The 27,338-nt window shown below is 41.5% G+C and overlaps 1 long non-coding RNA gene across 1 annotated transcript in view; it reads left to right on the forward strand.

Moving 5' to 3' along the window:
* LOC140454970 (uncharacterized) overlaps window positions 1-27,338 on the forward strand; it is a 138,741-nt gene that overhangs the window by 32,338 nt on the left and 79,065 nt on the right. Inside the window, exon 2 of the long non-coding RNA XR_011952751.1 lies at window positions 26,141-26,242. This is a non-coding gene — a long non-coding RNA (uncharacterized lncRNA). The remainder of the gene's footprint in view (window positions 1-26,140; window positions 26,243-27,338) is intronic.

Here is a 27,338-nt window from a genome sequence, read left to right on the forward strand (position 1 = left end):
CACATGCAACACCCTGGCAATGTATCTTCTATTCTACAGAATTCGACCTTTAGAATGTCAGTAGGTTATCAATAAATCTTCCAGCGTTGCCCTTATTTATCTTCTAATTACAATAGAATCAAATTCTTATAAATGGTTATGAATATTATATAAAGAATTGAGTGTGAACAAAATGGTTTTATTGGTAGATGCTGTTTTCTTCAATTTAACTCAGCAGCAGGAATTAATTCCTAACCCATTACATTTCCTGTCTGCATTTTTGGTGCCATTGACATTTTCACTGTCTGACTCTATCATGGTTATGTTGTCCTGACTATTGAGGGCAATAGTGTAGAGAGTAAAATATATATCAAGTATTCTGGAAATCCTTTGGCAGGTAACTGTTTTGTAAGGCTGTTTTCAATCAGTACAGATGGTCACAGTTAGATAAATTTCATTTAAAAATGCTTTCTTTTGTCAGACACAGGACAGCAACATGACTGCACATAATGAAGCAGACTTTCTGCTGACGTGACAGTCGTTATCCTAGTATCGTTAGGAGTTGCATATGGGGACCCTGTTGAATCCTCATCATAGTACACTCTGAAGGAATTGCACAGGAAATTACAATCCCTGCTGGGATGCCTCTGAAATTCTCGATTTAAATTGGAGACTTCAGATGGTTATGATGAAATTAAGTAAAGTAGTTACTCAGGAAATATTAGACAACACTTACACCTCCCCCAGATCCCTTAATCCTTCCTGGGATCTGACAGCTATCCCATCCCACTAGACCTTGACCTGACCTCTCTGGGAACTAACCACACCACCAGAGTTGACTTAACTCAATACAACAGCCAACCCTCCCCTCTGTGTGAGATTGCCACTCACCAGGAAATCTGGCCCATTGACTCTTTGGGTGTTAGGTGAATCCAACAGGCCTATCAATCCATGTTGCATTGAAACATTGTATAGATTCTTAGATTTTACAGAAAGATGTATTAAACATTCAGACCAAGCCAAGTTTTTCTGTTTAATATATTTGTCATTCATTCGAAATAAAATTGGAAAATAAAGAGCCGGACTGGTATGCAATAGTTCTTTGAACAAGGTAACCTCAGATAATCTTTCAGGAGAAGGAAAAATTGAGTCAAGATTTTGGAAAGATTAAGGGGAAAGAAGTAAATGATAGTTTTTCATGAAAGCTATTTAAAATGGAAATGATAATGTCCATAATACATCTCTCCTTCACTTCGCATTTGTAATATGTTCCTAAAAATGGTACGTTCGATGAAATTGGGTTAAGCAGAAATCACTTCACTGGGAGAAATCAACTAATGAGGATGATGTGTGTAGAAGTTATAGGTCGGGGCATTAAAAAAATGAAAAAGTCAAAATATCCAAAATTCTTCTCATTTCTCTTGTTAACTTACTACTTATTTACCTTCTTCAGCCCCACACCCCACCCTTCCTTGCTCGCTGCCCCTTTCACTGTCTCCAGTTTAGTTACAGCCCCTTTTAACAGTCCCTTCTCCTGATCCTCCCACTCTCTCCATCAGCTTTCCCCTTTTGACCCTCCCATTTACTGAGAACTGGGAGAGAGATGACTAGTAGGAAGCAGGGAAGAAGTCGGTCAGTGATAGGACTAGGAGGGGTTGGTGAGTGTAGCAGCTGAGTGAAATTGCAGATCACCACACAACTTCTGACACACCAGGTGAAGTGCAGGCCCAAATGACAGACAATTCTATATTTTATGAACACATACAGTTATACAGTCATACAAGGTGTTGTTCATGAATGTTGTGGCTTTGTATGTAGAGGATCTAAATAATCTTACAGATGTCGAAAAGAACCCCAGACCTTTAGGAATCCTGCAGTTGTTGAAGTTGTGAAAGATTATGATGTCTTTTCTTTCTGTTGCTAATTTGCCTATTCTGCTGAATAAAGTACCTTTGATTAACTTGATGGTATCTGTATGCTAGAGATTGACTGATAACCCTTGTAGTACCTCTGAAAAAAAACCAAATGGATACATTTCCAGTTCTGTGTTCACAGCCAGTGAAAAAAATGTCTGAAAATCAATTTCCAGCTTATTTTACGATTTAGTCACTGCTCAATTACTGCTTGCTTAGCAGACCAAAGTTTGCAAAGACACTTGTACTTAGGTCTATAGGTATGGCTATAGAAGTAATGCATAATTTTGGCATAACTGGGCTGGTTTCATGTTCTTCCTTCCAATCACTTCTTTCACCTCCATAAAATTCAAAAACAGTGCAAGGTCACCAACTTATTTGGAACTTGATTCCTCTCCCATTATAAATCTGGTGGGAATTATCAGAAACCCAAGTACGGATCTCCATAGATTGTAGGAACTCAGTGGTTGCCTTTCAATGGAGGGTCTCTCCACCTCAAAGTAAATATCAGCCAGGTTGTAGAGGTGGACAAAAACATGGTGAAAATCTCTAAGTGGGGAGTTTCAGATAGTCATAAACTTGGTAAAAATGAGAATAATGGCACACTAGATGAGACAAGGTATATTGGTCTCTATGGGGAGGCTTATGTTGTCACAAACAAAGAGGAAGAGGTGAATTCCCAATCAAAAAGCAGTTCGAAAAAAATTATCTTACTTGGTTTGGTGTTGGAAATATGGCTATAGTCAGGGAACACCATAAGTAACTCTTTCCATACAGATACATGAATTTTAAAAAATCCAATAGCATTAGTCTGTTAGGATATGTGCTAATTGTAGATATCCTTGTTCATCCCATGCAATTTAGGCACTTTTACAATGACCAAATAAATTTTGCTATCTTTCTGCATGAAGGTGCTGGTGAGCATGATGCTGTGAAACTTTTAGGCTTGTTTCATGATTAAATTTTGACAAAAATGAATCCAATACCTATTTTAAGCAGTAAACCAGTTCTGAGAAAGAGTGATACGACCTGAAACATTAACTCTGCTTTCTCTCCACAGATGTTACCAGACCTGCTGAACTTTTCCAGCAATTTCTACTTTGGTCACATATTTTAAACAATTAGACCAAAGCAGTGAAGAATCCATTAACACAGCTTTAAGTACTTCAAAGCATGAAACATTGGTGCTTTTTATTGAATATTTTATATTGTGAGATAAATAGAATAACATATATTCAGTAAGTCCATCTGAGAATCTTGAGTTCAGTTAATGCAATTTACAAATTTAATTAAGCTTCCCACACATTTTGTACAAGGACATTTTGAGCCAGCCTGGGCATGGATCTGGCAAATGACATCCTTGACAGATGATTTGACCTTGCACACATGCACACTGGAAAACCTGATCTGTACTGACACACATTATAAAATAACTAAATAATCACTCCTGTTGTACTGGAGAAAACAGAAATCAATTTTAATATTTCCTAATGGTAGGCATAGGAAGCTAATAAAATTGGTGTATGTCTTACCTGTTTTATTAAGACATTTATTCTGACAGTGAATATCAATAATTGGAATAACACAACATTTCAGAAGCACAGCAGATTCAATCTGTGACTCCATGAATAAAGCATTGACAACTGTAAAAATTGTTAAGTATCATTTCCATTGAAAGTTACAATGTGTTCATATTAAAGGCAATGAAGCTAGAAAATATTAGTACGACTTCAATTTATAGTTGAGGCATTAAAGTGACAAACAGTCAATGATACCATGATTATCTTCAAACCTTAAATGTCACACTGTAGAGCCAAAAACCACCTAAATATGTTGCATAGATAGCAGGCATGATCTGGACAATGTGATTTGGTGCTCAGAGATTTAGAGTAAATTTAGTTTCTTATATTGCAATGTTCTTCAGTTAAAACAACCTAGAAGGATGCTTTTACAGCACTTTCCAAGGCCACACCCTGTACCACCTGGAAGGGCAAGGCTGATAGATTAGATCACCACCAACTGCAAGCTCCCCTTCAAGCCACACACTGTCCTAACTTGGACTATTTTCCTGTTCTTTTTCTATTGCTGTGTCAAAATCCCAGAACTCCTTTCGTATCAGTTCTATGAGTGTACCTCATCCACACAGACTACAGCAATTCAAGGAGGTGGCTCACTGTAACCTTATCAAGGGCAATTAAGGATGAGCTATAAATATTGTTCTAGTCAGCAACACCTACATCTCATGTGCAAATAAATTAATTTGCTTATGTCGACTTACTAGAGTGATCAAACAAACCTAGACTCAAACTCAGACTGGTTCGTAAACGGATCTGTTTTATAATACATGGCCTGAAGCTTATTGGAGTATGAGGCACTGTCTTGACTCCAATCTCTGAACTGCATTTAGCACAATTTCCACTCTTCTTTTTCAAGTCTCATCTTCAGCATGCTGGTGACAGAACAATGAGGCGGCGCTGTTCTGGTGCAAGGATTTTTACTGAGTTCACTTTGTGATTGCCATGAATTTGGATCAAAGTTATGGTATAAGTTTTAAGTCCTTTCCAAGGTTTGATCTAATGCAGTTTTTTTAATAAAGAATTGTGTGTGAGCCTACTTTCATGTGTGTTTGTTAATGAGATGGTTGCTTGCTGCTGAGAACAGCATGTTAGTGTTGGCCAACATGCTCCTTTTAGCACAATTATTGCCAGACTGTATTTTCCACGTAGCCTTAATTACAACATTTAAAGGGTCGCTCTATATTGGATAGAAATGTTAATTAAATAATCATCAGAGAATCTAAGTGAAATACTTCAGGCTGCCTTTTTCTACATTTCTGAAATGTTAAACCTTAATAACTGGAATATAGTTTTACATTGTTAATGTTGTTCAGTATTGTACAGCAGCACTTTTCATTGTGTTATAGGCTTTTGGCTGAACAGACAAAAGGAAGAAACAAATGAATTATTAATCAAAAGATAGTGAATTAAAAAAAATTACAAGAACTAGTAAACAAAATAAGAAAAAAAACGTACCTGCCAAATTTTTTATCTGCCTCTACTTCTTACAAGATATTGACCTGAAGATGAATGCAGCATTTAAAGGTTCATATTTTTAATGTGCAGGAAAAGCACAGATAGGAAAGGAGGTAATGAAGGCTCACATGAGTTGCTAAGGAAATAAATCCTAGACTGTGTGATTAAATAATATTAAATAACTGTGCAACTATGCGGAGAATTAAAGCAAAGGCATTCCCGAGTGAAAGTTACAACATGATTTAGTTTGAAGCAAATTAAACATAGAACAGTACAGGACAAGAACAGGCTCTTCGGTCCACCATGTTTTCACCGAAGATGATGCCATTCTAAACTGATGCCATCTGCCCTCACATGGCCTGTATTCCTCTTTTCCCTGCCTGTTCATGTGTCTGCTTAATTGCCTCTTAAATGTTGCTATCATATCTGTTTCTACCAACGCTGCTGGCAGCAGGCACCTGCTACTCTCCATGTGAAAAACTTGCTTTGCACATCTCCGTTAAATTTTCCCGCCCTCATCTTAATTCCATGCCTCCTAGTCTTGACCTTTCTCCCTTGAGAAAAAGACTCTAACTATCCATGCCATGTATAATTTGACATAATTCTATCAGACCACCCCTCAGACTGTGGCCCTGTGCGCAAACAAAATTTGTCCAATCTCTCCAGCAAGCTAATACACTCCAATCCAGGCAACATACTGGTAAACCTCTTTTGCATCCTCTCCAAAGCCTCGACATCCTTCCTATAGTTTGGTGACCAGAAGTGTACACAATATCCAAATTTGGCAAAACAGAAGTTTTATACAGCTGCAACATGACTTGACAGCTTTTATACTCAATGCTCTGACCAATGAAGGTAAGCATGCCATATGTCTTCTTTACCACCTTAGCCATTTGTATTGTTACTTTCAGAGAGCTATGGACTTGCATCCCAAGATCCCTCTGTATATCAATGCTCCTGCCATTTACTTTATACTTTTCTCTTGCATTTGACCTTCCAAAGTGCACATTTGATGGGATTAAGCTTCATCTGCCATTTTCCTATCCAACTTGTCAACTGATCTATATCCTGTTGTATTTTTTGACTATCTTCCTCACCCTTGACTGGGTGAAATTGTTTAACATCCAGTTTAGAATAAATAAGAAATAACACTACAACCAAATGAGAAGTGGGTGTATCCTTGTAATCTACCAGACTGCCTTTCAAGATGTTCTGAAGAACATTATGAAGCAGCTATCAGTTACATTATAGCTTCGGTAGGCGGATGTATATTTAAGAGACACCCCAGAATGTCAGTTCAACATTAAGGGGCATGCTCATGATGTCATTATTGCATCAGAAAATGTGAAGTAAACATAGGAATATCTCAAACTCCATTTTAACTTGTGAACACGAGAAAGATTAGCCCAAACACTGATGTGCCTGAAGTTTGTAATGTATGTGAATATTAGTTCGCTGTGATACATATCTGTTGTATTCTCCAATACTACAATATACACAGTCAATTTCTTGCATTACAGGAAATAAAACAAGCATTGCCTTATCAGATAAAGACACCTTGTGTTGGAATTAAACACGTGTCACTATGTCTCAAGAAAGACCACTGAATTCCAATATTATCAGCAGATTATCAACTGGAAAACTAATCAATTCAAGGAACTATGAAGGAAGCCAAACTACTCAGTATTATAAACAGTAATATGGGCCTTCGTTTTCCACACTGTTTGGTGGATGCCAGTGTTGTAGATGTGCCGGAACGGCTTGGCTAAGTTGTGGCACATTCTGGAGCAGAAGCCATCAGTACTGTTGTTGGAATGTTGTCACAGCCCATAATCTAGTACATGCAAACACTTTTTGATATCACTTGGAATGAACTGAATTGACTGAAGAATGACACCTGTGATGCTGGAGACTGCTGGATGAGGCTGAGGTAGATCATCCACTTTGCCCTTCTGGCTGAAGATTGTTGTGAATGCTTCAGCCTTGCCTCTATACCGATGTGTTGGGTTAGCCTGTCACATAGGATCGGGATATTTGTGCAGCCTCCTCCTCTAATTAGTTGTTTAATTGTCCACTACCAAATACCTTTACATTAATATTTCTCCTTAGATGTAATCATTAGTAAATTTGCTATTTTAGTTATTTTGGGAAAACACTCTTAAATTGGCTCCTTATTAAAAATGGGAGAAAGTGAGGACTGCAGATGCTGAAGATCAGAGTCAAGAGTATGGTGCTGGAAAAGCACAGCAGGTCAGGCAGCATTCAAGGAACAGGAGAATTGGCGTTTCGGGCATAAGGCCTGCATCAGGAATGAGGCCTGTGGGCCAGGGGACTGACAGATAACTTGGAGTGGGTGGTAAGGTAGCTGAGAATGCAATAGGTAGATGAAGATTGGGGAGAAGGTAATAGGTCAGAGTGAAGGGGGGAGCAGAGAGATGGAAAAGATGATGGACAGGTCAAGAGGGTGGAGCCGAGTTGGAGGCTTGGGACTGGGCTAATGTGGGGAGAGGGGTAAATGAGGAAACTGCTGAAATCCACATTGATCCCGGGTGGTTGCAAGGTCCCAAGGTGGAAGATGAGGCATTCTTTCTCCAGACGTCAGGATTAGGGTTAGTGTTTGGCAATGGAGGAGGCCCAGGACCTGCATGTCCTTGGTGGAGTGGGAGGGGGATTTAAAGTGTTCAGCCATGGGGCAGTGGGATTGGTTGGTGCAGGTGTCCCAGAGATGTTCTCTGAAACAATCTGCAAGAAAGTGTCCTGTTTCCCCGATGTAGTGGAGACCACATCGGATGCAACAGATACAGCAGATGACGTTGGTGGAGGTACAGGTAAATTTCTGTTGGATATAGAAGAATCCTTTGGGTCATTGGTCAGAGTTGAGTGGGGAGGTGTGGGCGCAGCTTTTGCACTTCCTGTGGTGGCAGGGGAAGGTGCCAGGAGTGAGGTGTGGGCTAGTGGAGGGCAAGGATCTGACGAGGGAGTCACAGAGGGAATGGTCACTCCGGAATGCTGATGAGGTGGGGAGGGAAATATGTCCCTCTTGGTGGGGGTCTGTTTGTAGCTGATGGAAGTGGTGGACGATTATGCAACATATATAGAGGTTGGTGGGGTGGAAGATGAGGACCAGGGGGTTCTGTCCTTGTTGTGGTTGGCGGGGTTGGGTTCAAGGGCTGAGGATTGGGAAGTGGAGGAGATGCAGTGGAGGGCATGATCGACTACATGGTAGGGGAAATTGTGCTCTTTGACGAAGGAGGCCATCTGGAGTTTTCTAATTGGCCATCCTGGGAACAGATCCGGTAAAAACAGAGGAATTAGGAATAAGGGATGAAGTATTTACAGGAGGCAGGTTGGGAGGAGGTGTAGTCCAGTTAGCTGTGGGAGTCCATGGGTGTGTAGTAGATGTCCGTGGTTAGTCAGTCACTGGAGATGGGGATGTTGAGGACCAGGAAGTGGAGGGAGGTATCCAAGATGGTCCAGATGAATTTGAGGTTAGAGTGAAAGGTGTTAGTGAAGTTGACGAACTGTTCAACCTCCTCGTGGGAACACGAGGTGGTGCCAATACAGTCATCGGTGTAGTGGAGGAAAAGGTCGACGATGATGCCGGTGTAGCTGCAGAAGAGGCAGGCATAGCTGGGCCCCATGCAAGTGCCCTAGCCTACCCTTTTGGTTTGGAGGAAGTGGGAGAATTGCAAGAAGAATTTGTTGAGGGTGAGGACCAGTTCAGCCAGATAGAGGAGTATGTCAGTGGAAGGGTACTTGTTGGGATGGCATGAGAGGAAGAAACAGAGGGCTTTGAGACCTTCATCCTGGTGGATAGATGTGTACAGGGACTGGATGTCCATAGTGAAGGTAAGGTATTAGGGCCTGGGGACGTGAAAGTCTTGGAGGAGGTGAAAGGTGTGGATGGTGTCCCAAACATAATTGGGATGTTCCTGGACTAAGGGGAAGAGGACGGTGTCAAGGTATCAGTTCAGTGGTACAGGTGCAGGCTGAGACAATGGGTTGATTGGGGCAGTCAGGTTTGTGAATCTTTGGTAGAAGGTAGAATCTGGTGGTGTGGGGTTCACATATAATGAGTTTGGAGGCTGCAGATGGGAGATCCCCAGAGGTGAAGAGGTTGTGGATGGTCTGGGTGATGATGGCTTGGTAATGGGAGGTGACATTGTGGGCAAGGGAACAGTAGCAGGAGGTTTCTGTGAGTTGGTGCCTGGCTTCAGTGGTGTTGAGGTTGATGTGCCAAACTACCACCATGTCCCCCTTGTCTGCAGGATTGACAGCGAGGTTGGGGTTGGAGCAGAGGGAGTGAAGAGCTGCATGGTGTGAGGGCAGGAGGTTGGAGTGGGTGAGGGGCATGGACAGGTTCAGTCAGTCGATGTCATGGCAGCAGTTAGAAATGAAGAGGTTGGGGGGGATGTGTAACATGGGGTGTCTGGGTGGATGGGGCACGTTAGAGGCAAGAGAAGGGGTCCTCAATGGTTGGGCAGGAGACTTGATTGAAAAAGTGGGCCCAGAGGTGGAGGCAGCCGAAGGTCGCAACGCGTGTTGAACTCATTAATCCAGGAGCATAGAGGGATGAAGATGAGGCCTTTGCAAGGACTGAGTGTTCATCCTCAGTGAGGGGGAGGTCTGAGGGAATAGTAAAAACACGACAGAGTTGGGAGCTAGGACCTGGGGTGGGGCTGGAGCTGGGTGTTGAGGCAAAGACAATCACTTGAGTGGGCGCTATTATAAGGTTGGGAGTGACATCACCAACGGAAGTGGCGCTCACCATGGGGGTGAAGGGGGGCCTACAGCGGTGTCTGTGGGGGGCAAGCAGGACCTACAGCAGTGCCCATGGGGGTGCAAGTGGGGCCTACAGCGGTGCCCATGGGCGTAGAAGTGGGGTCTATAGTAGTGCCCATGGGGCTGAAGGTGGGACCAACACCAGTGCCCATGGGGGTAAAAGTGGGGCCTACAGCTGTGCCCATGGGGGTGAAGGTGGGACCTACAGCGGTGCCTATGGGTGTGGAAGTGGGGCCTACAGTGATGCCCATGAAGGTGGAAGTGACGTCACACGTGATGCAAGTGACATTGCAAACAGAGTTCCGGCAAGTGATGTCACTGGTGGCAGAAGTGACGCCGGCGATGGAGTCATCCGTATCCAGGTGAGTGACATATTTGGGGGCAGAAGTGGCTGTAGCGATGGCAACTGTGGGGGTGGAATGCCGTACAGAGTAGGTATCGCATCTGTGCTGGCAGCAGTGTGTCTCGCAGTGGCAGTGGATCCTGCGGTAGCCATGGAGGCGGTGGTCAACTTGTGGATGCCTCCCCCTACTGCCCCCTTGACCACACTTCAGGGAATCTCCCATCCACAGCCTCCAAACTCATTGTCCACGAACCCCGCACTGTCCAATTCTACCTCCTACTGAAGATTCACAAACCTGACTTTCCCTGTCGACTCATTGTCTCAGCCTGCTCCTGTCCACTGAGCTCATCTCCACACACCTTGACGCTGCCCTGTCCCACTTAGTTCAGGAACATCCCACCTACATTCAGAACACCACCACTTCACCTCTTCAAAGACCTTTGTTTCTCTGGCTCCCAATACCTTATCTTCACCATGAACATCCAATCCCTGTGCACATCAATCCGCCATGACTGTCTGGCTGAATTGGTCTTCACCCTCAACAACTTTTCCTTCTAATCATCCAACTTTCTCCAAACGAAAGGGGTAGCCATGGGCACCAACATGGGCCCCAGCTATGCCTGCCTTTTTGTCAGGTACATGGAACAGTCCATCTTCTGCAGCTACACTGGCACAACCTGTGACCTCTTCCTCCACTACACTGATGACTGTATTGGCGCCACCTCATGTCCCATAAGGAGGTTGAACAGTTCATCAACTTCACTAACACTTTTCACCCCAATCTCAAATCAACCTGGACCATCTCAGGCACCTCACTCCCCTTCCTGGACTTCTCTATCTCCATTTCCAGTGATCAACTAACCACGGACATCTACTACAAACCCATGGACTCCCACAGCTGCCTCTTCCCAACCTGCGTCCTGTAAAATTGCCATCCCTTATTCCTAATTCCTCAGCTTCTGCTACATCTGTTTGTAGGATGACCAATTCTACCTTAGAAAATACAAGATGGCCTCCTTCTTCAAAGATTGCAATTTCCCCTCCTACGTGGTTGATAATGCCCTCCAGCAGATCTCCGCTTCCCACACCTCTGCCCTTTAACCCGTCCTAACACTAGAAGGAAAGAAACCCCTGATCCTCAACTTTCACCCCACCAACTTCCATATACAATGTATCATCCTCCGCCACTTCCACCAGCTACAAACAGACCCCACCACTAGGGACATATTTCCCTCCCCACCCCTATCAGTGTTCCAGAGGGACCAATCCCTCCCCATGTCCCTCGTCAGATCCACACCCTGCACCCCCAACCAGCCCATACCTCACTCCTGGCACCTTCTCCTGCCACCACAAGAAATGCAAAACCTGCGCCCACACTTCCCCCCACCCCCCCTCACCTCCATCCAAGGCCCCAAAGGATCCTTCCATATCCAACAGAAATTTACCTATACTTCCACCAATGTCATCTGATATGGTTCCCTCTACATCGGAGAGACTGGACGCCAACTTGTGGATCTGTTTCAGAGAACATCTCTGGGACACCACACCAACCAACCCCACTGTCCTGTGGCTGAACACTTCAACTCCCCCCCTTCCACTCTGCCAAGGACATGCAGGTCCTGGTCCTTCTCCGTTGTCAAGCCTTTACCACCCAACGTCTGGAGGAAGAATGCCTCATATTCTACCTTGGGATCCTACAACCACACGGGAACAATGTGGATTTCACCAGTTTCCTCATTTCCCCTCACCCCACATTATCCCAGTCCCAAGCCTCCAACTTAGCACCGCCCTTTTGACCTGTCCATCACCTTTCCCATCTATCCACTCCACCCTCCTCTCTGACCTATCACCTTCTCCCCCACCTTCACCTACCTATCTTATTCTCAGCTACCTCCCCCCCAACCATAGTCCCACCGCACTCTCGACTCCTTATTAAAAATAAGCAAATGTGGACTAGAAGAAATGTATCTTGCAAGAGAAAGGATACTTTTTAAAATAAGCTTGTTGCAGCCAGTTGAGGGAGTGGGTAAATAAAGAAAGGAGCCAGTTCTCCTCTCCTCATTCTGGAGCTTAACAATTTGCGAGATTCCCTATCTGGAACTGTGATGAGATGGGGAACATGGCCTTGGATTTGGTTATAACAATTGTAAAAACAAAATATGATTGCATTTTATGTCCAATTTGAAAGGAAGAAGAGTGAGTCTAGAACTACTATTTTAAACTTAAGTAAGGGAAACTATTTGGCATGAAATCTGAAACAGCTTAAGTGAACTCGAATACTTATCTAAGGGATACCTAATAGAGAAGCAATAGCAGATCTTTGAAGGGATATTTCCAAAAATTCAGAATACATATGTTCCTACAGTAAAGAAAAAATCTAAGTGCGAAATCAGTATTCATAGTTAACTGAAGAAGTTATGGAGAGCATCAAACATATAATTGCTCAAAGATGAGTGGCATGTTTGATGATTAGGTAAAGTATAAATAACAGCAGAGAGTGACTAAAAGATTAATCAAGAGAATGAAATTTCAGCATGAGAGAAAGTTGGGTTAAAATGCAAAAGAAAATTTTCCAAGACCTTCTATGGGGTGATGGTTTGGAAATGAAAAGAATAATTGAAGTAAGTGATGTGAGTTTAAGGAGTTTACTATTAAATTATAAGGAAATAGTGGCTGAAATTATCAAACACTTTGCTTCTGTCTCCACTATAGAAATTCAAAAAAAAATCCATAAGTGGTCTTAATCATAATGTGTATGGAAGACAAATATTTTGAAATTATAATCACGAGGAAGCAACACTGAAAATTGATGGAGTTGTAGGTTGACAGATTCCAGGTCCAGATGGACTTCATCCAAGGATCTTAAAAGAAGTGGCTAATGTGCAAGTTGATGCATTGGTGTTAACTTTTGAAATACCACCAGATTCATAGAGAAGTTTAATCAGACAAGACAGCTCCTCTTTTCAAATAGGGAGGGTTACACAAAGTAAGAAACTGTGGCAGTCTAACTTAACATCTGTTATGGGGAAGGTGCTAGATTTAGACATTAAGAAAGTTGTAACTGGTGATGTAGAAGTGGTCAAAGTAATCAGGAAGAGTCAGCATGGTCTTATGAAAGATAAGTCATGTTTAGTCAATTTACTGTGGTCCTTTGAAGGTGTAACATGCACTGTGGATAAATAGGAGCTTGTGAATATACAGTACTGAATTTCCAGAAAACATTTGACAAGGTTCCACATGGAACATGATTGCGCAAAGTAGGAGTTCCTGATAAAGTAATTAAGATATAAACATGGATCAAACATGGGATTGCTACGAAAAGTTGGTGAGTATGCATACATGGAAGTTTTTTCTCACAAACAGAATATAATGTAATGTGGAATCCTTGCAGGGGTCTGTGTTGTGGTCTGACATTTTACAATTTCTCTCAACAACATAACTGAAAGCACAGTCACAAATTTTCAAATGACACAAAAAGAGATGGGAAGGTTTGTTGTAAAGAGGACATGAGGAAGATGCAGATGGATGTAAATAGGTTGAGTGATTAGGTAAAAAGAAATCTGTCAGTTGCATTGTATAATGAGAAAATGTGAAGTTGTTCACTCGCAGCAAGAACATAAGCACAGAGTATTACTTAAACAGAACAATTGCAGAAATACATTTCAGAGGAATCTTGGTGTTCTTAGGCATGAATCACAAAAATGTAAATGCAGGTATGGCAAATATTAATTGGGCCAATGGAACACCACCCTTTACTATAAGAGGAATTGAACATAAAAATAAGGATGTAATGCTTCAGTGATATATAGCATTAGGGCAAACCCACCTTGAATACTGCGCAAAGTATTGGTCTCTTTATTTAAGGAAAAGTGTAAATGCATTGGAGTTGTTTTAGAGGAGGTTTACTAGATCGATACCTGGAGTAAGTAGGCTGTTGAATGAGGAAAGATTGAATAGACTGGTCAATTTTTAATTTGAGATTGGAAGAATGAGATGTGACTTGATTGAAGAATGACAGATCCTGAATGGCCTTGGCTCAGTGTATGTGCTTTAAAATTAAGGGTCAGAGTGGAGAGGTTGAAATGTTTTTTTCTCTAAGAGGCCTGTGCAACTTTGGAATTCTTTACCTCAGAAGGTGGTAGAGGTGGGTCATTGAATATTTTTAAGGCAAATGTTGGTAGATTCCTGCCAGGTAAGGGAATTATATTTATCCAGAATAGGTGAGAATGTGGAATTCAAAACAGAAACAGATCAGCCATGATTTTATTGAGTGACAGAGCTGGGCGGGGCCGAACTTCTACTCCTAATTTCAGAGGGTCGGTGTGGACTTGTTGGACAAATGAGCTGTTTCCACACTGTATGATTTCTTTGATTCTAATTCATACATTTGTACATTCATATGTATCAAAGTCACAGTGATCTTGCACAAGCAGAATGAGTAAAAGGAAAAGTAGTCATGTGTCATGGACCACATCATGCTGAGGGTGACTGTAAGGCAGGCTTGCACTAAACACCTCAGCAGCTTGGTAAGAGTAACTTGAATTGGTCAAGACTTCAAATGGAAAACAAATATCTTATTCCTGGTATTTCATCATAGATTAGTACTACCATATTGGATGTTTGGCCAGTTTAACCCAGCAGCTGTATTAGTATTACTGTGGTTAGGAAAGAGGTGAGGGAGAAGACGAAGCAATGCCTCGTGCCAAAAAAGACCACAGACAAGAGTCTTTGGGGGCTGCAGTGATGGACAGAGAAGCAGCACCTGAAGAGAGGAACCAGGGTCTTCAGCACCATCTCAGAGTATATGAAAATAAGGCAAAGTTTTTTTTGTTTTTTTTGGTTTTTGATTAAATTATACTTGGTAATTTAAGTGTTGCAACCACTTGTAGGTGAGTGAACGGCATTGCTGGAGCTGTCTTTGCATGACCGGTAACTAGGAGATAGTGAGGACTGCAGATGCTGGAGATCAGAATCGTGAGTGTGGTGCTGGAAAAGCACAGCAGATGTGGCAGCATCCGAGGAGCAGGAGGATGAATGATTTTACAGTAACACTTGTGGATGATCAGAACTACAGCCAATTATAATGCAAAGGTATTTCTGCCTTTGAGGGAATGCTTGCTTTACAACTTTAAAGCATTAAGAAACTTTATTTTTCATTAATTGTAAGTTTTTTTTCCGCTTTGGCCTCAATAACCTGCACCTCAGTATAGTGTCATGCAGATTTACCTGAAGGTCATATGCTTATTTGGCACAATCTTCAGTTTGCAAGGGGGAATTCATCCAACATAGAGATATAAAAGGGTTAATCTTTGCTGATTGACTTCCAAACCCTAATCAATGGGCTTAAGTTCCAACATTCCAGAGTTTATTTTCCAGACTGCAATAGGGAGTAACAGCTTCAGTGATACTTACACTGCTCTACTTGCATTACATGTTTGCATGTACATTTGTCTCCATCTTTCAAAGTAATCTGCAAAGGAAATGTGAATAGTTTGACCCATTGAAGTTTGATAGAGACCACAAGACCATTGTATAAGGTGTTTTATTTGTCTTAAGTGACAGGTTGAACAGAAGGTTGATGCCCATACACCCAAAGTGACTTCAATTTTGTTTGGTTCTACTTTCCCTCCTGGTATGACATTGGTGCCTCCCCACTCCCATCCCCCCTTAGCAGCTCTACCTAAACTTGAAGAAGCCTGCTGACTACTTTACCAGCTTACCTCAGATATCTTTGGTGAATGTGCTTTAGTGCGGGGTCTAGAGGGGTCTGGCATGCTGAGATCTTCTACTGTAGTTCCCAGCATGACCTGATAGAGGGGAAATGGCTCAGCAGGGTATTTTAAAGTGAAAATGCCCAGGCACCAATCTCTGTTTCCTCTTTCCTACCCTGTGTACTTCTGTGATCAACAGAATGTCACCTGAAGTGTACTCTAGCTGAATTACCTAACAAAGTGAGTGTCTTTGCCCTGGTGCAGGATTGGGAGGAAGGCATTTATTGGAGGCTTTCTAATGAGATGGTGATAGATATGCAATCACCCCTTCAACACAGGCACATTCTCCTTGATCTCCTGCCAGCTCAATGGCCTTCTCCCTGAAGGAGAACAGGGAGCTTATGTCAGGCTCCTCATTCCATACCTGGACATACTTGTGTTTATTGGGCAAATTCATCTCCTGCAGAAAAAGTACCTCAAGCAACATTAGCAGAGGTTCATGAGTATGATATCAGTATTGACAGAAATGGAGAGCGTTGTCAATCTCCAGAGCTATAATTGGCTATGCACATTTCGTGTTAGATGAATGTGGTATCAGAGAAGTTAGGTGTTAAAGATTTTACAATCATATCTTTGATGACATTCCCTAATTCACTATAATTCCTGTTGGGATAACTCAATCTGTTCAGCTTCCAGGTGAGGTGAAATAATCTGGTTCACCTTTGTTAATCAGCCACCCCCTTGCTTGGTTGCAGCATGGTCAACTTAGAGACAATTCCTTCTCTTGCGGATACCTTAATCCCTGACTGAAATGAATTTATGTTCCAAAAATAGCTAATTTAGAAAACTTTTCTTGCACTAACAAAGAAGAGTGAGTTTATTAATTACTATATGTGAGAAGAATTAGTGATTCAACACACATACACAAATTAGAAATCAGAGGTGAGTTCTAAAAAAATGAACATTAAAAAATTAGTTTTCGGATCAGTTTCTGAATTGTTCATTAAGGGCAGATAAGACAATGGTGGTGCTGTTATTGACATAGACACTTGAATAGACATTGGTGAATATTTTTGATTGTATAGGTTGAAAGAAGTTCCTTTACCCTGATTTCTTTTTCTAACTGATTTATAGCACTAAGAATGAAAAAGGTTCTTTCTTTACCTGCAATACGAGGATAATTCTTTGATCATCACCTTCATGGCACATCAATGCTGAAATCCAGGCTGGTAGCCCCACTGATCGAATCCAGTAGGGTTGAAACTGCCTTTTTAACCTCTGTCTTTAAGTGTTTTTCAAAAGAATAAGCACAAAATGTGTCTGCAGTTGGAACTTAATCTCCTCATTATCTTTGTAATCAGAAGAGATCAGAGCCCCTCAATTTGAAATTTCTTTCAAACTTTATGTATTATATCTCATTAGGCTCTCTATCTCTAGATGGCCAATTACATCTGCAGCCAATTTTGACTTTATCAAGAATCAGAATAAAAACACACTTTTGGAATTAAGGCTAAAAATGCCATTGTATTTTGGGTTTCTGACACATTGTAACACTTCCCCTGCCAGGTAAATGAAATAAGAATCATTCTCATTTTGTTACAAACTGTGAAATACTGTTGGATATATAAAACAACTTAAAGGAACAGCGTTACTCACAGACACTTGTGCTCTCCTAGCCTCAGTCGAGATTATCTTTTCAATTATAACTGAATCTCTTTCAATTCTGGACAGACGTCTGCAACTACATTTGATTTCGCAGCAATGTGGGCGATTTTAAATGATACGTTTAAAGGAACTATCTCTAAAGGAATGATGTATTGTTCTATTCCTTAATTGTTCTGCAAAAGGTAGCAGGTTGTGGTCAGGATAGACTGGGATCTTTTTATCCTCCTTTCACACATGCACCTCACAAAGTCTGAGAGCTGGTATTAAAATAAGAGTTTCCTTCTCTATTGTGGAATACTGTCTCCGTTGCTTGTTTGATTTTTGAAAAAGTACCTGATTGGTCTCTCTCTCCCTCTCTCTTCTGGAATTATTTTCTTCGAGGGGGACAGCACCTCTTCTGATGTCACTCACATCGACGGCTACCTTAAACAAGTAGCCCTGATTAGGGTGGCTGGCCTCGTCTACCTGGGGGACAAGGATGTCTCTCCTTTTCGCCACCCTGTCCCCCAGGATCTCCAGATCTCCGTCCACAAAGCAAACTGCCAATTTTGCCTTATCTATCACTTCTGGGGAGAGTATCACAAACCATGCTGACATTGCTTGTCCAGTTGCACAACAGCATCTTTCTGATGGTTCCATAAGACCATAAGACCATAAGACATAGGAGTGGAAGTAAGGCCATTCGGCCCATCGAGTCCACTCCGCCATTCAATCATGGCTGATGCGCATTTCAGCTCCACTTACCAGCATTCTCCCCGTAGCCCTTAATTCCTCTAGACAACAAGAATCTATCAATCTCGGCCTTGAAGACATTTAGCTTCACTCCGTGGCAATGAATTCCACAGGCCCACCACTCTCTGGCTGAAGAAATGTCTCCGCATTTCTGTTCTGAAATGACCCCCTCTAATTCCAAGGCTGTGTCCACGGGTCCTAGTCTCCTTGTCTAACAGAAACAATTTCCTAGCATCCACCTTTTCCAAGCCATGTATTATTTTGTACGTCTCTATTAAGTCTCCCCTTAATCTTCTAAACTCCAACGAATACAATCCCAGTATCCTCAGCCGTTCCTCATATGCTAGACCTGTCATTCCAGGGATCATCCGTGTGAATCTCCGCTGGACACGTTCCAGTGCCAGTATGTCCTTCCTGAGGTGTGGGGACCAAAACTGGACACAGTACTCCAAATGGGGCCTAACCAGAGCTTTATAAAGTCTTAGTAGTACATCTCTGCTTTTATATTCCAACCCTCTTGAGATAAGAGACAACATTGCATTCGCTTTCTTAATCATGGACTCAACCTGCATGTTTACCTTTAGAGAATCCTCGACTAGCACTCCCAGATCCCTTTGTGCTTTGGCTTTATTAATTTTCTCACCATTTAGAAAGTAGTCCATGCTTTTATTCTTTTTGCCAAAGTGCAAGACCTCGCACTTGCTCACGTTAAATTCCATCAGCCATTTCCTGGACCACTCTCCCAACCTGTCTAGATCCTTCTGTAGCCTCCCCACTTCCTCAGTACTACCTGCCTGTCCACCTAACTTTGTATCATCGGCAAACTTCGCTAGAATGCCCCCGGTTCCATCATCCAAATCATTAATATATAATGCGAACAGCTGTGGCCCCAGCACCGAACCCTGCGGGACACCGCTCGTCACCGGCTGCCATTCTGAAAAAGAACCTTTTATCCCAACTCTCTGCCTTCTGTTAGACAGCCAATCCTCAATCCATCCCAGCAGCTCACCTCGAACACCATGGGCCCTCACCTTGCTCAGCAGCCTCCCGTGTGGCACCTTATCAAAGGCCTTTTGAAAGTCTAGATAGACCACATCCACTGGGTTTCCCTGGTCTAACCTACTTGTTACCTCTTCAAAAAATTCCAACAGGTTTGTCAGGCATGACCTCCCTTTACTAAATCCATGTTGACTTGTTCTAATCAGACTCTGCTCTTCCAAGAATTTAGAAACCTCATCCTTAATGATGGATTCTAGAATTTTACCAACAACCGAGGTTAAGCTGATTGGCCTATAATTTTCCATCTTTTGCCTTGATCCTTTCTTGAACAAGGGGGTTACAACAGCCATCTTCCAATCATCCGGGACCTTTCCTGACTCCAGTGACTCTTGAAAGATCTCAACCAATGCCTCTGCTATTTCCTCAGCCACCTCTCTCAGAACTCTAGGGTGTATCCCATCGGGGCCAGGAGATTTATCAATTTTAAGACTTTTTAACTTTTCTAGTACTATCTCTTTCGTAATGGCAACCATACTCAACTCAGCCCCGTGACACCCTTTAATTTTTGGGATATTACTCATGTCTTCCACTGTGAAAACTGACGCAAAGTACTTGTTAAGTTCTCCTGCTATTTCCTTATCGCCCATCACTAGGCTTCCTGCATCAGTTTGAAGTGGCCCAATGTCTACTTTTGCCTGTCATTTGTTTCTTATGTACTGAAAGAAACTTCTACTATTATTTCTAATATTACTGGCTAGCCTACCTTCATATTTGATCCTCTCATTTCTTATTACACTCTTTGTTATCCTCTGTTTGCTTTTGTATCCTTCCCAATCTTCTGATTTCCCACTGTTCTTAGCCACTTTATAGGATCTCTCTTTATCTTTAATACATTTCCTGACTTCCTTTGTCAGCCAAGGTTGTCTAATCCCTCCCCGGTTAATCTTTCTTTTCTTGGGAATGAACCTCTGTACAGTGTCCTCAATTATACCTACAAACTCCTGCCATTTTTTCTATACTGTCTTCCCGGTTAGCCTCTGCTTCCAGTCTATTTTAGTCAGTTCCTTTCTCATGCCCTCATAATTACCTTTATTCAACTGTAACACCATTACATCCGATTTTGCCTTCTCCCTTTCAAACTCCAGACTGAACTCTACCATATTATGGTCGCTACTTCCTAAGGGTTCCCTTACTTTAAGATCTTTTATAGAGTCTGGTTCATTGCAAAGCACTAGGTCCAGAATAGCCTGCTCTCTTGTGGGCTCCATGACAAGCTGTTCCAAAAAGCCATCCTGTAAGCATTCCATGAATTCCCTTTCTTTAGATCCACTAGCAACATTATTTACCCAGTCCACCTGCATATTGAAGTCTCCCATGATCAATGTAACCTTGCCTTTCTGACATGCCTTCTCTATTTCCCGGTACATGTTGCGTCCCTGGTCCTGACCACTGTTAGGAGGTCTATACACAACTCCAATTATGTTTTTTTTGCCTTTGTGGTTCCTCAATTCCACCCACACAGACTCCACATCATCCGACGCTATGTCATTCAATACCGTAGATTTAATTTTGTTCTTAACTAACAAGGCAACCCCACCCCCTCTGCCCACCTCTCTGTCTTTTCGATAAGTTGAAAAACCATGGAGGTTTAACTGCCAGTCCTGACCCCCCTGTAACCAAGTCTCTGTGATGCCTACTACATCATAATCATTCACTATTATCTGTGCCATTAGTTCATCGGCTTTGTTGTGAATGCTACGAGCATTCAGGTAAAGTGCCTTAATGCTAACTTCCTTATCATTAGAGATGTTGGAAGTCATATGTCCTAAGTTATCCTTGCTTTTTTCTGCATTCTCAGTCTGCCTCAATTTTAAATCCACCTGGAAACATGCTATCCTGCTGCTTATCTTTCCATTTACCTCCATACTCCCTGTCGCTTTCACTTTCCCTTCCCCCTCAACTCAGAAGTTTAAAGTCCTACTGACCACCCTATTTATCCTCTTCGCTAGAACATTGGTACCTGATTGGTTCAGGTGGAGACCGTCCCAACGGTACAGATCCCCCCTGTTCCAAAACTGATGCCAATGCCCCATGAAGTGGAATCCCTCTTTCCCACACCAATCCCTTAGCCACGGTTTACTCGCCTAATTTTCTTGTCCCTATGCCAATTGGCACGTGGCTCGGGCAGTAATCCGGAGATTATGACCCTTGAGGACCTGTGCTTCAATTTCCTGCCTAGTGCTTCGTAATGCCCAAACAGGTCCTCCACCCTAGTCTTGCCTATGTTGTTGGTACCAACGTGGACCACAACAACTGGATCCTCCCCCTCCCGCTCCAATATCCTTTCAATTCAGGCATTAAGGATGATGATTTATTCCATGATATCCTGGTAATGGTGGGTTCTTCTAGGGTGTGGTGAGTGGGTGAATTGGGCTACCAGTGAACATGAGCTGGAGGGCTAGATTGTTGACGAGGCGAGGTTAGGATGATAAGCACGAGAAAATTTGCTAGACCTCAGGGAGAGAAACCCTTCCTGAGTCTCACTGAAATTGACATTGCTAGAAAATGTGGGATTCAGCCTATAGTCTCCTGGATGAAAAGTTTGGGGCCCTGCTATTTGCTTTTTCATTTGTTTTCTGTTTCATCACAAACATCTAGCATCATGTCACTCCCTTTTCCTTCAAATGCCCAAAATGTGAAGACCAGTCCCTTTAAATGTTTAAGATTTTCATGCTTAATTCAGTCTGGAAGTTATACACAGTGTAATTAATACATCAACATTTAATAACTTTTATAGGAAATTGCTCATTTAAGGAGGTGTTGACTAATTTATTGTAAATGTTGTAACACCTCTATGAAATGAGTAGCCACTTCCTATGAAATTCTAAACAATTGTATGATACTATTTTATAATATGACAATTAAGATACAAGTACTTAGATCCATAAACTAAACTGATGTGAAATGATCAAAGGAGTCATGCCTGTTTATTAACTACCTAAAGTTCTGTGTTTAAAATAACTTTCCTTTGATGACACTTTAACATTTGCTATGTAAATGTTTGTGTAGTAGTGCAGAAACCGACAGCCCTACAGATGTGCAGTAAATAAATTAAACTTTTGCTATTTAACGTTAGCACTTATCATTTACTGTAACTGTACTAAAAGTACATGAGAGCATATGCTTAGCAATAAGATTAAATCATAGAATTGTAGACATTCTATAGTCCCCCATGTTTATACAGATTCTTTGTAAGACTAGTTGTGATTGGTCCCACATTCTCAAATCCTGTACACTCCTAATTCTAAACTTCATACTCAACTCCCTTTTAAAATTCTTTCTGCGTTTCTTCCATCTAGCACCAACCTCATTATACTGCTATAATCAAGAAAAATAAATGAGCACAGTGCATTGCCCACTACCTTGTTTAATAGATTACATTACCATATCATTGAACAAAACATAATTGCATGATTTTCTGTCTTGAGTAGCTGTGAGTAAAACTAAGAACCATTTATTCAAGCAATTACATCCTTAAATCGTAACAAGAAATCTACTCATTTCCTGCATTATTAACAACGGTGCTTCAATGAACCTCAGATATTGATCACATATTTGACTTAGATGAAAAGTTGATTAAGCCCTTTTGTGAAAATCTGTCGTAATGACTACAATTGGATTTCAACTACTCTTGTACTTTGCAAGTAGAGCAAAGAACAAAGGTAAAGCATTCTTCGGATGGATGCCTTTAATCACTTACAGCTGCATTGGACTCAAATATCAATGACTGCATCATTAGAGACTAAACTGAATTTGCCTTTATTGTGGAGTAGATTTTAGTGTTCACCATTTGAATGATAAACTGGTGGAGTTAATTGTTCATCCATTGTCAAACTCTTGATTTTCATTCCTGCTGAAAAGAGTGAGTAAAAAATCAGTTCAGTTCTATAATGGGCAAGTAATACACTTATCCAGCTTCCTGTACCAACTGAGTAATGGAAACCAATATCCATTCATAGAGTCATAGAGATTTTAATGGCATGGAAAGAGGCCCTTTGGCCCATTATGTCCATGCTGGTTATGAAATATTATTCGATATTCTCCAGCACATTTATACATTTTCCAGCACTTGACCCTTGGCAGTGCAGATTTCTTTTTCAACAGCCTGTTCAGAAATGTTATGGTAAATCTGTGGAGAATGTGAGACTTGAACCTAAACCCTTTGGCAGGAGGCTGCATTACCATTGTGCCTCAAGAACCCCTAGCTCATTGCCTTGCATGCTACAGCATTTCAAGTGTCCATCTTATTTCATGTCTTGAGGGTTCCTGCCTTTACCATCCTTTTGGTTCAATCGATTTGAGTTTTAAATTGACCTAAAGGTCATGAGCCAGCACATTCAAGCCAATTTTACATTTTGATTGCAACATTTAGAGACAACTACTTTTAAAAGATTTTCATGTGCAGTTTAATAGATGTATAGAGAAAGAAGGGGATTTCAAATTCCTTATTATTAACTGAGATGGACAAAGTGTGAAAAGCTTGATGGGGGTGGGGGTGGGGGTGCGGGGATGCTAGGGCAGTATGGTGGCTCAGTGGTTAGCACTGCTGCCTCACAGCATCAGGAACCAGGGTATGATTCCACCTTCGGATGACTGTCTGTGTGAGTTGGCACGTTCTCCCCCCTGTCTGTGTGGATTAGATTTCCTCCCACCGTTCAAACATGTGGAAAATAGGTGGATTGCCCATGCTAAATTGCCCATAGTGTCCAGATATGAGAAAGGCAGGGTTATAGGGAAAAGGGAAAGGGGGAATGGATCTGGGTGGGATGCTCTTCAGAGAGTCAGTGTGGACCCGTTAGTCCAAATGGTCTGTTTCCATATTATAAGGATTCTGTGAAAACTAGCTGAAAGGAAGAAAGCAGAAGGTGTTGGTAGAAAGATGGTTCTCTGACTGAAAGTCTGATTCCATTAGGGTTCCAGGGCTTGGTGCTGGGGCCTTTGCTGTTTATAATGTACATAAATGATTTGGACTTAAGTGGAGGGAATATGATCAAGAAGTTCACAGATGACAAGAAAATTGTTAGAGTGGTAAATAATGAGGAAGACAGCTGTAAACTCTAGGAGGATATTAATGAACTGATCAGCTGAGCATAGCAGTTTGAAAATGTAATTCAACCCAGAAAAATGTGAAGCAGTGAACTTGAGTCAGACCAAAAGGCAAGGGAATATCCAATGAATCGTCAGAACTATGAAACCTACTGAATTTGTAGGGACTTTGATGTACATATCCACAGAATGTTCAAGTAGCAGGACAGGTAGATAAGTTGATTAAGATGATGTATACGATACTTACCTTTATTAACAGAAGCATAGAAAACAATAGCAAGGAAGTTACACTGGAACTGTATAAAACACTGGATAGACGACAACTGTGTGATTCTTGGGTCACCACATTATAGGAAGAATGTGATTGCATGAGAGAGGGTGCAGAGAAAATTTACCAGGATGCTCCCTGTGCTTGAGGGTCTGCGTTTTGTGGAATTATTGGATAGGTTGGGATTGTTTTGCTTGGAGGAGCAAAGATCGAGAGGGAATTTAATAGTGATGCTTAAGATTTCTATGGGTATAGATTGGGTGGATATGAATATAAGAGCATAAGTTTAAGAACATAATTAGGAGCCGGAGTCAACAATTCAGCCGTTCAGGCTTGTTCCACCATTCAATATGATCAAGTCTGATTTCACCAAGGCCTCAACTCCACTTTCCTGCCCACTCTCCATAACCCTTCAACTCATTATTATTTAAAAATCTGTCTATCCCCTCCTTAAAGTTACTCAATGTCTTGGCATTCACCTTATTCTGGGTAAGTGAATTCTACATATTCATGACTGTTTGAGAGAAGTAATTTCTCCTCATCACTGTAGGAAAGCACTTTTTCCAATAGTGGGGGGGGCCCATAACCAGGGGCAAAGATTTAAGGTGAGAGGTCGAAGGTTAAGAGGAGAGTTGAAGAGAATGTTTTTCACTCAGAGAATGATGGGAGTCTGGAACTCACTGCTTGAAAGGATACTCAATTCAGAAAATCTTGCAATATTTAAGCAGTGTTTAGACATTCACTAACATTGCCAAAGTCTCCAGAACTGGGGTGAAAGCTGGAAAATGGGATTAGTGAAGTCAGAATATTGTTGGTTAGTATGGTCATGTTGGGCCAAATGGCCTCTGTTTTGTAAATGTCTACAAATCTAGATTCTGACAGATAACAACCCCCCCTAACAACCTGTATGATTTTCCATTGGTGAACATCAAATGAGTTTTAAAATGGATGGGAAATCTATTTTACTAGATGGCTGATCAAATAGTGATGAAACCTCTCAATTTTCAAAAATTGCACATTTACTACATTCCTTTAAATCAATTTTGGGAAACCATTAAATGTATAAGAGTACATTTATGCATTTGCTTTCCTGGTTGTTGGCTACAAAGCTGTAAATTTCATTATTTGGTAATTTGAAACAAAATATATATTTTCCTCAAGTGACTTTTGAAAATTAGAACTTGATTGCTATATTTGAAATCTATTTTAAAAAATACTTCTAACTGCAAAAAAATGAAGAAAAAATTTTTAATGGAAGCTTGTTAACCAAATACATTGAAAATGTAATGTTTGCAATATTTGTAAATTTTAAACTACATCTTAGTCTAATAAAGAGAACAAATGCACCAATTAATCACATAATAATAATTACTTCCATATTGTAGCGTTATATAAACCATTCATTAAAAAGTTGTAATGCATTATGCACAAGAATACAGTACAGTATCTGTTTGTTGGAATCCAACACTATCTATTCTTGTTTTGTTCTGTGCCTGTGACCCCTGTTTCAGTTTAATCTTGAGAACAATAATGAATTCTCACATTGTCAACTCAATAACAGGAATTTGAAAATTCGTTTTCCATAGTAATAAGCCTTTAACTCCCTACAGATTTTACTGACAAAGGAGCAGCGTGAACAAAGCCATAACTGTTTTCCCATGGTGGTGTCAGTTCCTAACAATTGTGGTAGTGACTGGGACAATCGGAGGAAGGTAAGTGTGTATTTTGTTTTGTGATCGGGATTGGAAGTGGGAATGGAATCTTCCCAGAAATGGCAAGCTTGTTGATGAGAAAAAAATCTTAATTAGACAGGGCAATGGCATTCCACAACCCTGCCATCTTAGCATCTCTGTTGTAATGAAGTTGTAGACAAGAAGGCTGCTGGTTAACCATCATGCTCTCCATTCCCACCGTGCCCCCTCACTCCCTCCCCCCTAACAACTGAAACACTTAAGTGGCCAATTCATGAACACAGAGGGGTCCACAGCCACCACAATTCAGATGGGCTCAGGTACAAGTTGGACTGTCGCTCTGCAGCACACACAACAGGTCAAACCACAAAGGATGATTGGCACATCATGGGAGAGTCCCTAGACCAAAGGCAATTGGTATCTGATTATAGTTTGGACATTGGACAAAGTTTGTTTGCTGGATTCTCTTCCTGAAGCAGCCATGGACACCCAAGCAACTGACCTCTCACTGGGTGGGACTTCTGCCACGGGGTCTTGATCCCAGCCAAAGTCATTACTTGAATGGCATGTGATTGTAATGGGTCTTCCTTTACAGAGGCAGCTTGGATCTCTCGTTGTCTCTCCAACTGGTCTATGAGAGCCAATTGCCCCAACACTCTATTCCACCCAAGACTTCTGATCCTGATTGGATGCATTACAAAGTAACAAACCATCTGCAAATGAATTATTTCTTGTGGTTTTAAAATTGATTGCTGCACTTGCTCACCAGCATGACTACCCCCACCTCGAAGGACAAAATCATCAGTTGCAGAGGAACACCAAGATCCACAAGATCCCTCACTCGCCCCCAAGCCACTCACCATCCTGACTTGAAGTTATATTTCCTCATTGTCACTGGGTCAAAATCCTGGGACTCCCTCCTTAAAAGCATTCTTGGTGTATCTACACACCAAAAACTGCAGCAGTTCAAGAAAGCTGCTCGCCACCACTTTCCCCAGAGCAATTAGGGATGGGCAATAAATGCTGATATAATCAGTGATGCCCAGATCCCATGAAGGAATAAAAAGCAATGACAGGATGAATTATGCGTAAATCCATTTCACACTGTGGGTGTCTT

This window comes from Chiloscyllium punctatum, chromosome 3, assembly GCF_047496795.1.
Source record: "Chiloscyllium punctatum isolate Juve2018m chromosome 3, sChiPun1.3, whole genome shotgun sequence".
Taxonomy (NCBI): domain Eukaryota; kingdom Metazoa; phylum Chordata; class Chondrichthyes; order Orectolobiformes; family Hemiscylliidae; genus Chiloscyllium; species Chiloscyllium punctatum.